Source organism: Leucopleurus acutus (assembly GCF_964270905.1).
Source record: "Leucopleurus acutus genome assembly, chromosome: 3".
In the NCBI taxonomy this organism is placed as follows: domain Eukaryota; kingdom Metazoa; phylum Chordata; class Mammalia; order Artiodactyla; family Delphinidae; genus Leucopleurus; species Leucopleurus acutus.
The window spans coordinates 35,306,111-35,321,882 of record NC_139145.1 but is presented as its reverse complement, the minus strand read 5'-3'; positions in this window follow the sequence as shown (position 1 = coordinate 35,321,882).

Sequence of the window (15,772 nt, the reverse complement as noted above, 5' to 3'; positions counted from 1 at the left end):
TCCTTCACAGAACTTCTTGCATTTTTAAAGTGTTTTATTTGCTCTTCGGAGAATACTTTTGTTAGTTGTTTGTCTCTCTCCTCTAAAGTAATGTAAATTTCCTGAAGGCATGGAACATGTCTGTCTTATTCACCATTACATCACAGAACCACAATAAACATTTATTTTAGAAACGAACAAATTGTTCTTTCCAAGGTTGTCTCCCATTTCTTTCTGTAATTGTGAACTGAGGTTGTTCCTAACCCCCAATCGCATTTTGAACTTGTCTTCCCTTGATCCCTTTGCCAATGCTGCTTTCTCCTCTTAAACAGGCGCTGATCCCCATCAACTTCTCTGAAAATTCCATCCGTTCTTTTCCTTCCTCCATAAAACTTATTTTTAAGCAAACATGAGCTAGCTCTCCCTCCTCTATTCTTCCCATAATATATTGGGTTTTTTTCTCCCTTTTGGTACTCAATTTTTCTTTTCTTTTAGCACTTGCTTCATCCCATATGAGCTTTGCTATCAGTCTTTGTGTCAGTTGTGGAAATTTGGTTACAAGCAATAGAAACCATCTATGGGTAACTTGGGTCAATTTTTTTTTTTTTTTTTGCAATACATGAGGCAGCTTATGGAAAGAATGAAAAAATAGAACCACCAGGCTTCAAGAAAGACAGAAATAAGGTAAATTATAAGAGCTAGGAATTTTTTAAAAATGAAAAGAACATCAGGTTTCCACTGTCACAGAATGAATAAAGTGTTTTCTGTTTGTTCATTATATTCAGGATTCATATTCCTGAGAGAGATTTTGGTTGACCTAATTTAGGCCATTTTCCACCCATATCATGCTAATATTATAATCAGCACCTCAGATAAGTGTCCCACCAAAATTACAGTTCAATGAAGGGAGTGTGGTCTCTAAGGTCATCTATTTACAGAAGGGAGAGGATAGCTCTGGGTAGGCAAACACAACACATTTTGGCTGTAGCAAGCTTCACTGAGAAGAGAAAGAACCATTTTCCCTGTCCAATTAAAGAACTTAGTAAAATATACCATATGCATAAAAATACAAACATGCTTTTCTGATGACTAAAACCATAAAAAATGCATTAAAAATTTTGTAAAAGAGGTGTTATTGTTTTACTGCATCATTTCTTTGGGGATTTTTAGACTAAGAAGCAGAGATTTTTTTTTTTTTTCCCACTCATACCTTGTAATATGTTTCTGTAACTTAATGATTACGAATAACATTTAAAATTAGCATATTATGACCATGACTTAAAGGTATGAAAAGAGACAGTGTAATGTCTATGTATAGACATATGCTAGGGATTTATAAGAACTGATGTGTAACTGTATATATTCATTGGCCACAAGTGAATTCTTCAGTTCTAGTCAGCAGAACTCTCATTTAGTTCATTCAGTATTAACTCTTTTTAGACCACCGATCAGGTCTTGAAATGCACATAAATAAGTATAATCCAAGTTGATGGCACATTAGCTTACACCTAGCGCACACAGTGGATTTATGGGAACAAAACCTACCTATAGGCTCAGCAGTTTTTCTTGCAGCAAGGAAAACACAGGATTCACTTTTACCCACCACCTACAGCATCTCTTTTCTAACAGTTCTTTTTGTCTTATGTTTAAGGTAAAAGATAATGGTTTATCAATTTTGTTTATCTTCTCAAAGACCCAGCTTTTAGTTTTATTGATCTTTGCTCTTGTTTCCTTTGTTTCTTTTTCATTTATTTCTGATCTGGTCTTTATGATTTCTTTCCTTCTGCTAACTTCGGGTTTTTTGTTTTTTGTTCTTCTTTCACTAATTGTTTTAGGTGTAAATTTAGGTTGTTTATTTGAGATGTTTCTTGTTTCTTGAGGTAGGATTATTGCTGTAAACTTCCCTCTTAGAACTGCTTTTGCTGCATCCCATAGGTTTTGGGTGGTCGTGTTTTTATTGTCATTTGTTTCTAGGTATTTTTTGATTTCCTCTGATTTCTTCAGTGATCTCTTGGATATTTAATAGTGTATTGTGTAGCCTCCATGTGTTTGCATTTTTTACAGATTTTTTCCTGTAATTGACATCTAGTCTCATAGTGTTGTGGTCGGAAAAGATACTTGATACAATTTCAATTTTCTTGAATTTACCAAGGCTTGATTTGTGACCCAAGATATGATCTATCCTGGAGAATGTTCCATGAGCACTTGAGAAGAAAGTGTATTCTGTTGTTTTGGGATGGAATGTCCTATAAATATCAATTAAGTCCATCTTGTTTAATGTATCATTTAAAGCTTGTGTTTCCTTATTTATTTTCATTTTGGATGATCTGTCCTTTGGTGAAAGTGAGGTGTTAAAGCACCCTACTATGATTGTGTTACTCTCGATTTCCCCTTTTATGGCTGTTAGCATTTGCCTTATGGATTGAAGTGCTCCTATGTTGGGTGGATAAATATTTACAATCATATCTTCTTCTTGGATTGATCCTTTGATCATTATGTAGTGTCCTTCTTTGTCTCTTTTAATTTCCATTTGCATGCAATATCTTTTTCCATCCCTTCACTTTGAGTCTGTATGTGTCCCTAGGTCTGAAGTGGGTCTCTTGTAGACAGCATATACACAGGTCTTGTTTTAGTATCCATTCAGCCAGTCTATGTCTTTTGGTTGGGGCATTTAATCCATTTACATTTAAGGTAGTTATCGCTATGTATGTTCCTGTTACCATTTTCTTAATTGTTTTGGCTTTGTTATTGTAGGTCTTTTCCTTCTCTTGTGTTTCCTGCCTAGAGAAGCTCCTTTATCATTTGTTGTAAAGCTGGTTTGATGGTGCTGAATTCTCTTAACTTTTGCTTGTCTGTAAAGGTTTAATTTCTCCGTTGAATCTGAATGAGATCCTTGCTGGGTAGAGTAATCTTGGTTGTAGGTTTTTCCCTTTCATCACTTTAAATATGTCCTGCCATCCCTTCTGGCTTGCAGAGTTTCTGCTGAAAGATCAGCTGTTAACCTTATGGGGATTCCCTTGTATGATGCTTGTTGTTTTTCCCTTGCTGCTTTTAATATTTTTTCTTTGTATTTAATTTTGGTAGTTTGATTAATATGTGTCTTGGCATGTTTCTCCTTGGATTTATCCTGTATGGGATTCTCTGTGCTTCCTGGACTTGATTGATTATTTCCTTTCCCCTATTAGGGAAGTTTCCAGCTATAATCACTTCAAATATATTCTCAGTCCCTTTCTTTTTCTCTTCTTCTTCTGGGACTCCTCTAATTCGAATGTTGGTTTGTTTAATATTGTCCCAGAGGTCTCTGAGACTGTCCTCAATTCTGTTCATTCTCTTTTCTTTATTCTTCTCTGCAGTAGTTATTTCCACTATTTTATTCTCCAGGTCACTTATCCGTTCTTTTGCCTCAGTTATTCTGCTATTGATCCCTTCTAGGGAATTTTTAATTTCACTTATTGTGCTGTTCATCATTGTTTGTTTGCTCTTTATTTCTTCTAGGTCCTTGCTAAACGTTTCTTGTATTTTCCCCATTCTATTTCCAAGATATTAGATCATCTTTACTATCATTACTCTGAATTCTTTTTCACGTAGACTACCTGTTTCCTCTTCATTTGTTTGGTCTGGTGGGTTTTTACCTTGCTGCTTCATCTGCTGTATATTTCTCTGTCTTCTCATTTTGCTTAACTTACTGTGTTTGGGGTCTCCTTTTCACAGGCTGCAGGTTCATAGTTCCCGTTGTTTTTGGTGTCTGCCCCCAGTGGGTAAGGTTGGTTCAGTGGGTTGTGTAGGCTTCCTGGTGGAGGGGAATGGTGTCTATGTTCTGGTGGATGAGGCTGGATCTTGTCTTTCTGGTGGGCAGGACCACATCCAGTGGTGTGTTTTGTGGTGTTTGTGACCTTATTATGATTTTAGGCAGCCTCTCCGCTAATGGGAGGGGCTGTGTTCCTGTCTTGCTAGTTCTTTGGCATAGGGTGTCCAGCACTGGAGCTTGCTGGTCGTTGAGTGGAGCTGGGTCTTAGCATTGAGATGGAGATCTCTGGGAGAGCTTTCGCTGTTCGATATTATGTGGAGCCGGGAGATCTCTGGTGGCCCAATGTCCTGAACTCAGCTGTCCCACCTCAGAGGCAGAGGCCTGACACCCAGCCAGAGCACCAAGACCCTGTCAGCCACACGGCTCAGAAGAAAAGGGAGAAAAAAAGAAAGAAAAGTAAAATAAAATAAATTTATTAAAATAAAAATTATTAAAAATAAAAATAAGAAAAAAATTTAAAAGAGAAAAAAAAAAATCAAGAAAGAAGAGAGCAACCGGGCTTCTCTGGTGGCGCAGTGGTTGAGAGTACGCCTGCCGATGCAGGGGACACGGGTTCGTGTCCCAGTCCGGGAGGATCCCACATGCCGCGGAGGGGCTGGGCCCGTTAGCCATGGCTGCTGAGCCTGCGCATCCGAAGCCTGTGCTCCACAACGGGAGAGGCCACAGCAGTGAGAGGCCCGCGTACTGCAAAAAAAAGAAGAGAGCAACCAAACCTAAAAACAACTCCACCAATGATAGCAAGCGCTAAAAACTATACTTAAAAAAAAAACAAAATGGACAGAGCCATAGGACAAATGTAAAAGCAAAGCTATACAGACAGTATCACACAAAGAAGCATACACATACACACTCACAAAAAGAGAAAAAGGAAAAAAAAATATATATATATATCTTTATATTTTAAAAAAGGGAAGAGAGCAACCAAATCAATAAGCAAATCTACCAATGACAATAAACTCTAATTACTAAACTAAGATAAACATAATACCAGGAATAAATTCGATGCAGAAAGCAAACCCCAAGTCTACAATTGCTCCCAAAGTGCACTGCCTCAATTTTGGGATGATTCGTTGTCTATTCATGTATTCCACAGATGCAGGGTATATCAAGTTGATTGTGGAGCTTTAATCCGCTGCTCCTGAGGCTGTTGGGAGAGATTTCCCTTTATCTTCTTTGTTCGCACAGCTCTCAGGGTTCAGCTTTGGATTTGGACCCGCGTCTCCGTGTAGGTCGCCTAAGGGAGTCTGTTCTTCGCTCAGACAGGACGGAGTTAAAGGAGCCGCTGATGCGGGCGCTCTGGCTCAGTCAGGCCGTGGGGGAGGGAGGGGTACGGAGGCGGGGCGAGCCTGCGGCGGCAGAGGCCGGCATGACGTTGCACCAGCCTGAGGCGCGCGTGCGTTCTCCCGTGGAAGTTGTCCTCGGATCATGGGACCCTGGCAGTGGCGGGCTGCACAGCCTCCCAGGAGGGGTGGTGTGGACAGTGACCTGTGCTCGCCCTCAGGCTTCTTGGTGGCGGCAGCAGCGGCCTTAGCATCTCATGCCCGTCTCTGGGGTCCGCGCTTTTAGCCGCGGCTCGCGCCCGTCTCTGGAGCTCCTTTAAGCAGCGCTCTTAGTCCCCTCTCCTCGCGCACCAGGAAACAAAGAGGGAAGAAAAAGTCTCTTGTCTCTTCGGCAGGTCCAGACTTTTCCCCGGACTCCCTCCCGGCCACCCGTGGCGCACTAGCCCCTTCAGGCTGTGTTCACGCCGCCACCCCAGTCCTCTCCCTGTGCTCGGACCGAAGCCCGAGCCTCAGCTCGCAGCTCCGCCCGCCCCGGCGGGTGAGCAGACAAGCCTCTCAGGCCGGTGAGTGCTGGTCGGCAGCTATCCTCCGTGCGGGTATCTTTCCTCTTTGCCCTCCGCACCCCTGTTTCTGCGCTCTCCTCCGCGGCCCCGAAGCTTACCCCCTCCGCCACCCGCAGTCTCCGCCCGCAAAGGGGCTTCCTAGTGTGTGGAAAGCTTTCCTCCTTCACAGCTCCCTCCCACTGGTGCCGGTGCTGTTCCTATTTTTTTGTCTGTTTTTTCTTTTTTCTTTTACCCCAGCCAGGTACGTGGGGAGTTTCTTGCCTTTTGGGAAGTCTGAGGTCTTTTGCCAGCGTTCAGTAGGTGTTCTGAAGGAGTTGTTCCACATGTATATGTATTTCTGAAGTATTTGTGGGGGGAAGGTGATGTCCACGTCGTACTCCTCCGCCATCTTGAAGGACTCTCGGATCAAGTAGATTTTAATACTTGATATATGCCTTTTTTTTTTTTTACTATTTTGCTAAATTACCTGTTGCATATGTTCATTAGATTAAAATAACTCATTTTGCAAAAGTATTACAAATTCCTAAACATTTAGGTTTGCCAGCCTAGTTCCAAAAGATAGAAGGGTCAAAAAAAAAGAAAGGAAAGAAAAGCATATATATGTCTACATATGTGTATGCATATTTATATGGGTGCCTATATATGTTACTCCATGGACACAAATGGTCCATTTGCAAACAGCCATTTCATCAGCATCCCAGCTTAGCCAAATCCAAAGAAAAACTTGTTTCTTTGTTCAGTCTTTAAAAAATAAAAGCTGGTTTCTTAAAAAAAAATTACATATGTTACATATATTCATTTGATTTAGATCCAAAAGCACATTAAAAAAAAGTTAAACACTTTGAGATTAACTTTAGAAAAACTTCTATTAATGAGTTTAAAGAAAGTTGCTAAAGATATTTAGTAAGATTTTAAGGCCTCCAGTGAGCCTGACGCTCCAAGAGGCATTGCTTTTATTATTCAAAATCTGATTGTAATTTTTAGGTTCAGGTCCCTCCTCTTAAACAGGGCATAGAAGTCAAGGTGAGATTTGTCTCCTCATCTTCCCAGACTTAGCTCTTTCTTACACTTTTAAGCTCTTGAACTTCCCTCTTATATAAAATTTTCTATACCTGTGTCTCCAGTGTTCTCATTTGGTTAACCGCTGTACTTCCTTCAGCTCTCTGGTTGCAAGTTTTTTTCTTTCTCCTGGTAAGTCTTCCTTTACTCTCTTTTCGCCTCCCAAATTTAGGAAACATGTAGACTCCACCATTACATTTATCCCGTTGCATTATAATTGCATATTTGGTTATCTTTTACACAGCTGCACTGGAAACTCTGGAAAGACAGTCTAAGTCTTGTTTGTCATTGTAACTGTGCATAGTGGGCATTCCATAAATGTGTCTTGAATAATGACCTTGCTTACATTTCTCTCTCCATCTCTTCTCATGCCTGCCACTTCCTTTCTCTAACAAAATGCAGCAGCATCCTTTGTTAAAAGTAATTCTTAAAACGAAACTAGCCTTGTACATACAGTGAAAATCTTTTTTCCCCTTTTTTATATTACTTGGATGTGTCGTAGCCTCTTCACTCTGACTATATATTCAGCAAGTTGACTGCTGTAACAAGATGTTTCTGTTTTATATTCCTGAGTGTACAACATCTGAAGCAAGTACAAGGTGACTTTGCTGTAACTCAGCAGTCTTCTCAAAAATGTCTTTTTCCCCCCTTTTAGGTTCTTAGAACGCTGTCATTAAGGGCTGAGAGGTGAAGATACATTAGATAAGAAAATAGCAGACAGGGACCCTGAAGCACTTAAAGAAACCTCAGTCTGCAGGAAATCCTCATCTTGGCTCCAGTCATCAGAAAATCTCTTCTTTACCACAGGTGGGTCCTTCAACCTACATTTCTTTTAAGATTTTCTACAAATGTCCTTCATAGGAAGGAAAGTTTTGTTTCTCTCTTATCGCTAAAATGTAAAAATACATAAAATTAACTTTCAAAGTTGGAAAGATCTTACTAGAGTCCTTCTAAATGGAATCATTTTTTTCAGTAGGAAATAAAACAGTTTATCTATTGCCTCTTTGGGAATTCTACAGATGATCTATTTATTCTAAAGAAGTTTGCTTTAAATGATGTAGTCTGTCAGCAGCCATTTTGGTACTTCTGCATCTAGCCACTGAATCTCTATGAGCAGGAAGATTCTGTTTTTTTCTGGAAAAGGGGGCTATTCAATTTGTGAAAGTTGAAGCAGAGTAAAATGCATATTACTTTCAGTTACTATTGTCCCATCGTCTTCATTGGGGAGATAGCTTCAGCATAATAGAAGGTGTTAAAGAAAAAACATATGCAGTGACACTTGTTAAAGATGGCAAGGCAGACTTTATTAAGGACCATGGCCATAGATTCAGGGACCACTGCAATGGAATTTCACAATGGGGGATAGAGATTGTACTCAACTACTAATACAGCATGGGCAAGTGAAAATTTACTGCCAAGGAGCAGGGTGGGGGTCAGTGAATAGAAAATTACCAAGAGGAAACATCAAGAGTAAGGGGAATAAAATGACCTAATAGAATCTTTGCTGAATACAGGCCAGAGAAAGCGGACATCATCTGAGGGATGGTGGAGGATGAGGAACCAATCAGCTATCAATGGTTGGGGGGTTATGTTTAAACTGACTTACCAAGGTTCTTGCTAAAACTAGATTTTACAAGGAAATGCATAGATGTACTTAGATGAAGGTTGAGGAGACTGACTAAAGTTTGATCAAGCAAAGAATCTTTGTCAAATTCTAGGCTTTTGGGGTTTTTTTGTGATTTGATGACTTCTAGGAAAGCCACATCAGGATAATAGCACTTATTTTAAAAGTCTGCTTCTTAGATTTCTCCATATATAATTTGGCTATTTTTCTCTCCTCTGGGATATTTCACAGTAAGTTTGTTAATCTCCAGGGCGAGTTATAGATCTATTTCCTGAAAAGAAATGGAGCTTGGATTCAAATGAAGGTGATGTAGAACCATAAGACAGAGGTAGAACCATCTAAGGTCAACTTGCTATAATAAGGATTGTGGGAGGAGAAACACCAACCAAAGTCATTAGTTCAAGCCTTTGTTTAAAAGTTGCAACATAGTAGCAATACCCAAGAGAGTTTTCTGAGGGAAACAGTCAGCTTAAAGGTTTTACAGAATAGAAAATAGAAGATCAAATGTCAATTTTGTTTTGAGGATATTTCACTGTTCAATTTCTTGGAGTTAAGAGGAAGCTTTGGTTGTGTTAATCACAGAATCTCTCACATTATCAAACCATGGTGCTTGAAATTGCAGAACTATTTATCAACATTATCGTATTACTTGATTATTCAGTCTCTTGGCATAATTTATAAGCTTTTATAATAGAAAATTTTCTGAATCGATATATGTATACTATGTTTTCTCTATAATATTTACATTTTATCTTTTGAGAGACCAAATCACTCTTTAGTCTCTGAGACTACTGAGGCATAAATCTGTAACTATATCTCTCTTCCACTGCTTTCATGATTTCTCACTCACACATCTAGAAATGTAGATCTCTACATTTTAAACAAATATGCTTGCCATTGATTTAGAATATGTCAGTGTGAGCTAATAATCTTTCATTTTATTATCTCTTTTCTAATTTTGCAGTTCTCTAGGTCTCCTAGGCTTTCTACCACTTACATCATTATGTTTTTAATCCCTCCTCTCTTTTTCTATTCTGATTACATAATTCGGCATTTACACTGTTGTTTCTACTTTCAAATCTTCTACCCATTTGTTGAAGAATCCCACTGCAACCTCTCCTTTGCTCAAGCTTTCATGGCCTCTTTCCTGAACTAACACATTTTATCCCTAAGAGGTCTCCATCTGTATACTCACAAGCTGAAATTCAGCCCATACCCAGGTAAAATAATCAGAGTTTTAAAAATAGCGCTTCTGTTTCTTCTACCAGTTTATAAAATTTTAGATGCATTTTATTACGTTAATTTTGAACTTAAGGGGAATAACATTTACACTGAAACCTCATACAATCAGTGCATTGTTTTCTATTTAGAAGGTACACAGTTGAATGTATCAGGAATGAAATGATTGCATTTTTAAAGGATATAGGTATGTTTATACATACTCACCTCATTAATTCATTAAAATTTATAACAAAATAACAATGCCTTAGAGTTTTCAGAACTTTGGAAGAGAAGTGGAAAAGGCAGAGGTGGCACTTTTGGGTCAATTCCTAGTTAGAAAACAACCCCCCAAATGAAACTTTTCTGTCTGAAGATAAAATACACATCTAACATGTGATAGTTTAATGGAGCGGGCACCAGAAGAAGAGTTTCCAGACTATATTGCATTGATAAAAATGAGTAACAGTACTTTTTTTTCTTAAATCAAAATAGTAGTGTTCTTAATGGATCTCTTTCCTAAAGGGAAAAAAGCTGCCAAACTATATACAGTTTTATCACTGGTCTGGGGCATTATAGTTTATTTCAGCCAAATTAAAATAACAATTACTGGAAGAAATGCTAATAGGAGCACCCTTTCGCTGCTGAGTCCCCACTACTCATCATTTGATTAAAACCCCTCCACTTCAAATTTTTCTATTGCAATGACTACTTGTACTTCAAAAGAACTTGTACAGTAATTTGGAAGAGCATATTCTGTTTATTTCCTTCATTTTCAAATTGTGTTCTTCTTATTGTTTTATCGACTCTTTTCTACAGTATTATAGCCTGGGTTCTACCTTTCTTTCCCTACTCTTGTTGGAAATAGTTTGTAGGTGCCGTATTATTATTATTATATGAAAGCCAGCACCATGCTTGCTGACAGGGGGACTTTGAGTTCCATTTTTTGGAGATTGTTGAGATGTTTCCATAATGGATTTCCAGTGTAAGCTGCTTTATTGCTGACAGCAAAATGATCATTCCAAGCATCCTAACTTGCCATATGAAAAATCTCAATGATAATGCTGATTAACATATCTTTTGCATTTAAATTACTCTGTTTTTTTAAGAAGGGAAAATTATACATTTGGTGGGTTCTTTGCATAGTCAAATAAACATATATCAGGATGTACAATCTAGTAATTAGGTGCATTTATCTACTTGTGACACCACTGGAAAATACTCTGAATGAAGACTCTAGGGGCAAAATACTTCGACTTGGATTATCATTTCCAAACATGACCTTGCATAGCAAAATGATTGCTTATGCCTAAACATAGGAAGTGTTCGCCTAAGTGCTTGGTTACTTAAGCTAGAGCAATGTATTTGAAATAAATCTTTATTTTTTAATAGTTCTTTATATTTTAGGGCTGTGTTTATCATATGTGTCATCATCATAATAGAGTCTATACTTTATTGGGAAAAGAAAAAGATATAGGGCTAGAGCATTTCTATTTTCCTAGAATGTAGGTATTTAGAGACTATTTTAGTATTTAAAAGTACCTGTGTTGACCAATGTCCAAAGGAAGGAATGCTGAGAAATGCAAGATGTTTCAATGTGATGTGTATTCCACAAACATAGAAATTAAGGTATTGAGGTTTTCAGTGAATACTTCATTAGGATTAAGAATCATTTTTCTGTAGTTTTTTCATGAAATTTTTTGGAAATTCATGAATGATCATAATATCTGCTGCTTTTTTCCAAACTGTCCAAATATTACTATAAATATTTAGCAGTTCAATGAATAGATTCATTTTATTATGTCTGTCAGCTTCATAGAGGTATGTGAAATAAAGGCCTGAACTAAACAGTAGGTCTCCCATGAGACAATACCACCCTCATTGTTCTAACCCCAGCAGACCCAAGTGTTCTAGATAATGTATAGGAACCTTGTTCTTTCTGACACCCTTATTTTCTGATCCACTTTTATGTAACAAATTTCTTTCCTTGATACCTCCTAACTTTAAATATAATAACATAATTGACTCCACTACGTTCTTTTCAGGCATATGTTTTAGTGAACTCCATTTTACTGAAGTGACAGGAAAGAAAAATTAATTTGTTCTTTAAAGAGGAGGGTAGATCAGAAGAAGAGCAGCTTTTGTTCTTGTGAGGATGGGAGTGGATGGGATGCCAGTCTGAGGACTCAGTTACTGTACATCAGAATGGTATGTCAGGATGTAGGGTGAGGGAATTAGATGCTTTAGGATAGAGGAAAGATTTCAGTAAGTGAGCGAGAAAGTTTGAAAAGAACAGTCAAAACAAAGAAATTTTATCAGGTGTAATACTCTTTTCCATTCATGTCTTCGTAAAACCATTAGTTGGGGAAATCTCATCAAAAGTTACTCAACAGTGCTATTGGAGAATGTGATATTGTGATATAATAAAAAATACATAGTTTTTTTCAATCTCCGCTTCCTGGTACATGGCTCTCCAAATCCTTGCAGTTTCTTGAGTGATAGAGATGAGAAGAGCATCTTTTGTTACTCATAATAAGCCCCTTTCAACTATACCTGAGTTTATGATAAAGAGGTGACTCTTAGATGATGGGGGCTAGTTGCTAGAGGAACCAATCATGTGATTAGAAGGTTGGGACTTTCAGCCCCAATTTCCACCCTTAGGGTGTAGCAAGGGGCTGAGGACTAAGTTAATCACCAGTGGCCAATGATTTAATCAAATCAACCATGACTAAGTAATAGAACCTCCATAAAAACTGTAAAAGAAAGTATTTGGAGAGTTTCCAGGTTGGTGAACACATGGAGGTCCTCGGAAGGCGTCACCATCCAGAGAAGGCATGGTCGCTCTGTGCACACCCTGTATATCTTGCCTTATTTACCTCTTCATCTGACTGTTCATCAGTATTCTTTATTATATCCTTTATAATAAACTGGTAAATGTCAGCTTTTCCCTGAGTTATGTGAGCTGTTATAGCAAGTTATTGAACCAGAGGAGAGGGTCGGGCAAACTCCCATTTTACAGCTGGCTGAAGTATGGGAGGCCTGGACTTGCGATGGGTATCTGAAATGAGGGACAGTCTTCTGGGACTAAGACCTTAATCTGTGCGCTCTCCGTTAACTCCAGGTAGCTAATGTCAGAATTGCTCGATGTGCAGGAAAAATCCTCACATGTGGTGTCCGAAGTATTATGAGTAGAGGAAACAGGAATTTTTCTTTTAGAGGAGAATTTGGAATTTGTTTTATAAGTTTTATTTATAAATGCATGCAGATCTGTTGGCAGGAACTGTTTGAGAGCAGGGTAATAATTTTATTAATCTGCATTGTGGGGATGATTTCTAATCACTGCTTATAGCTGTGGTTCTCAATTTAGTTGAGGGGGTCAAAGTTTGAAATACCTAGAAAACATTTTCAAAATTAACATTAGAGGACACCTTCAGTAAGATTCCATTCCAGTACAGTGGATAGGCCTGTGAATTTTCAAACTATTTCCCTGGCGATTCTTATATGCATTTGTTATTGGCAGAGGGAGAGACACACACACACATGCACTTATCATGATGAACAAAAGGATGAAATATACTAACGATAATTGTTACATTTATTACAGCTGAACATAGGTTTCTTTTTGATGTTCAAGAAGCAATCAATATTTTAAATACATTAAATATATTTAATACAATACAATATTTTATAACATCTTTGATAATTGTTTTAAGGAATATATGTAATATTTTATATAGTCAATTTTTATGTCATTACCTTTGGTTAGAGCTAAGTACATAACATTTAGTATAATTCAGTGACCATGGCTCTAGGGGTGGGGAATGGAGGTAGGGTACAAAACAAGTGTTGCCTAAAGATTATTATATATTTAAGTGGTAGGTACAGTGTTTGTTATACAGCCTGAGAATTGCCAGCTAAAAAGTTATGTGGGTTACTTGCTTAAAATACAGATTCTTAGTCCTTATAGAATTAGTCCTATGGAATTAGAATTAAGTATGGGAATTTGAATTTTTCCAAGATCTAAGTTAAAATTATGCTCCATAAACTTTGATAGCTAACCTGCACCTGGAGAACTTCCAAATAGTTTCAAACCATTATTCAGAAGCAAACAATTCAAAATATTACCTTTTATTATGAGCAGGAAATGTTGGCATTCAGTACCTTTGATTGAACTAGAGTAAACCTCTTACTTTGGCTTGTCTTCATTTGAAACTGTTCTACCTTGGCACAATACTCTGCATTAAAATAGAATAGTAATAACAGCAACAACAATAACAAAAAAGAAAGAAAAAGATAACCATTGCTGAGTACACATTGATTTATTCAACAGTTGTCTATTGAGTGACTAAAATGCACATAATGGATTCTTAACATTACAGTTGCATTATTGAAGGTGAAATGACTGGTATTCTACAGCACTTTCTTAATAGTAAAGCTTTATGGTAATTCATTCAATAAACACATGCAGAGTCCTTAATTTCCTTGATAGTTTAGGCTAAAATACTGTGTTCATTGATTCTTCTGCAAAATCGCCTCAATAATCTTCTTCTCTGAGATAAGAGACTCAAGACACTCTTTGGATATTTGGGAATAATGGAATAAAAATATAATTTTAAAATTATTTGTTAATGTTAGTCCTAGTTGCCTATAAAAATATGTAAAGCAGTTTGTTGGGTACTTCACTTTCTATTAAATAAGAATTAAATCAGGACTTAGCAGAAGCTGATTTTAAACTCTAGATTTCCTAAGTAATTGCAATTTTGTAGACCTAGTCTCTTGCTATACAACTTTATGCTTTTATATTATATTTATGTTTATTATTAGAATAATATAGTTGGCATTTGAAAATTATCAAAAGACAAATGATTACATGACAACAATCTAAAAATTATCACTTGGAATATGGTACAAATTTATGATATTATTTTAAAAATCTAACTTCATATTATATGTAATGATGCAGTACAGTACAATGCTTTTTAATTTATTAAAATTAGATTTTATATTATGATATAATTAATAAAACCTTTTGGGTACTTATTACAAACACTGCTATGAGTTAACCAAATTCAAGCTATATAAATTGGAAGTGTTTTCCCACTAATGCTTGTAATAAATTTTTTTTTAATTTTAAGTTTTTTAAAATTTTAACATCTTTATTGGAGTATAATTGCTTTATAATGGTGTGTTAGTTTCTGCTTTGTAACAAAGTGAATCAGCTATACATATCCCCATATCCCCATATCCCCTCCCTCTTGCATCTCCCTCCCACTCTCCCTATCCCACCCCTCTAGGTGGTCACAAAGCACCAAGCTGATCTCCCTGTGCTATGTGGCTGCTTCCCACTAGCTATCTATTTTGGTAGTATATAAGTCCATGATAAATTTATCTCAAAGTATTGAATATTTTATTTGACACTAAAATGTCATTGTATATGAGTAAAGTAAAATGTGTTATCAAATAGAATGAACTCTTTAAAAGTAAAATAACTTTGAAAGCAAGTGAACACCTAAGAACCTTATTGGAAAGAAATCATTTGGAAGTAATAAATCATGGTTGTATAAACTCAAACTTGTAAGACCTAGGTGTAGATATCACAGAATACCTATGCATGATATTTTATCTACTTACACCTAAATGAAATACTCAAGAATAAATTTAGTGAAAAAAATTAAAAGCAATTAGAAATTACCTGGAAATAGTGAAATAGAATTTTAAGGGAAGTGATCATAAAAGCTTAGTAATATGACAGAATATCTTAACTGATTAGTTCAAACATTAAGATAAACTATTCAAAGTTAGAGTAGCCAATCTATTGAAAGACTGAGTTTTTCCACTTTTCAACCACTTATATTACAGAATTTTAACAGTTTTGTGTTTCTTTGAAGAATTTGTCTACTGGTATCTGCATAATATGCAAGTTATGTGTGCTGAATTGTTGCCCTGAATTGTTAACTACCAGGGGACTGTTCAACATGCAGGCTTTCTAGAGGCTCGAACTTAACCATGGGAAGAAAACCAGATATTAACAAAAAGTTATTGATCTGAAAGTTATGGTATAGTGTCCAAAATTCTTCACAATTTAACCTAGTAAAGATTAGTTGGGTTTGCCTACCCATCTTCCATATATTAACCTTCAGGTAAGAGCACTTCATTTTTCCTTTAAATAATGACTATCAGTCAACCTACCTGTGATCAGATAGCCTGACCATACGCTGGAATTCAAGAGGAAGTATTGGAA